The sequence below is a fragment of the Volvox carteri genome (assembly GCF_000143455.1).
Source record: "Volvox carteri f. nagariensis unplaced genomic scaffold VOLCAscaffold_40, whole genome shotgun sequence".
NCBI lineage: Eukaryota > Viridiplantae > Chlorophyta > Chlorophyceae > Chlamydomonadales > Volvocaceae > Volvox > Volvox carteri.
The window spans coordinates 1,156,410-1,157,455 of record NW_003307583.1 but is presented as its reverse complement, the minus strand read 5'-3'; the positions used below and the strand labels follow the sequence as shown (position 1 = coordinate 1,157,455).

The following is a 1,046-nucleotide window of genomic DNA, read 5'->3' as shown; positions in this document are numbered from 1 at the left end:
GGGGCCGGGCCCGGGGCCGCCAGCCGCCATCGCCGCTACCTGCGCCCTGGCCATAGGCTCCTGAGTCGTCAGAATCGGCCCTAGGGAGGTATGCCACGCTTGTGGCTGTTGGGGCTGCTGCGGCGGCGGCAAAGTGCTAGCTTGCAAAGTTGTGAGCTGCTGGTGTTGAGGCTGGAGTGGATGTTGATGCTGCTGGAGTTGGTACTGGTGTTGATATTGGGGCTGGTGTTGAGGTTGGGGCTGGTACTGCTGCTGCGGGGGCGACATTGTGTGGTGAGCGGCGAAAGGCAGCTGCTGCTGCTGTGGCGCCGGTGGTGAGATGGGAGGCAGCGCCTCAGAAATTGTGTAGGGCAGCTGCACACCATGAGGCATGCCTGCAAGCGAGGGAACCACCATAGACTTACGGCCGTCTCCGGTAGCGCCACCAGCAGCGAGCAGGGCATTCGAGTAAGGACAGACAGCAGAACCGCAGGGGTTTCCCCAAGATGCGCGATTCGTAAGAGAGGGACAAGCAAAGAAGAAAACCACGTCAGCGAAATAGCCGGCCCCGTGTTCCTAATCCAACCAGAGATAATCGAAAAAGCAAAAGCCGGCGCATAAGACGGCAAGGGGTAGAGCTTTGCTGTGACCTACAGGCCACAAGCGTCGGAGATCCCAAAAGCCTCCCCCGGTATCGCCACCCATTTGGGACGATCACCTAGCGCAGCCTTGACGAGAGCCAACCCAGATGCATCCTTCACTCATCCAGCTCGCCCAACTCATATCCCCCCTCTTGCTCGCGCGCGGATTTCATGTTCTCCTTGGACGCGACGCCTTAAGTGCCAGGCCTTAAAGGCCTTTGGAGTAGAAGCCCTGGCGTGTGTAACGCCGCGTCCCGAGGAGGATATGGATCCCGCGTACCCAGAAGCTGCCATGCTAATGCCCTGGAGTTCTCAAGTGGCAGCTCCGAAACCACCCTGTGGCCCGAGGAGTCCTTACCAGGGCTTGTTGTGACGATTCCCGAGGGTGAGAGCTCGCTGCTGACGCTGGCCTCAGCAGTGTAGGAG

The 1,046-nt window shown here is 60.0% G+C and overlaps 1 protein-coding gene across 1 annotated transcript in view; it reads right to left on the bottom strand.

Moving 5' to 3' along the window:
* VOLCADRAFT_118635 (uncharacterized protein) overlaps positions 1 to 1,046 on the bottom strand; it is a gene marked incomplete at both ends in the record, with an annotated part of 13,157 nt that overhangs the window by 11,007 nt on the left and 1,104 nt on the right. The window lies entirely within an intron of this gene.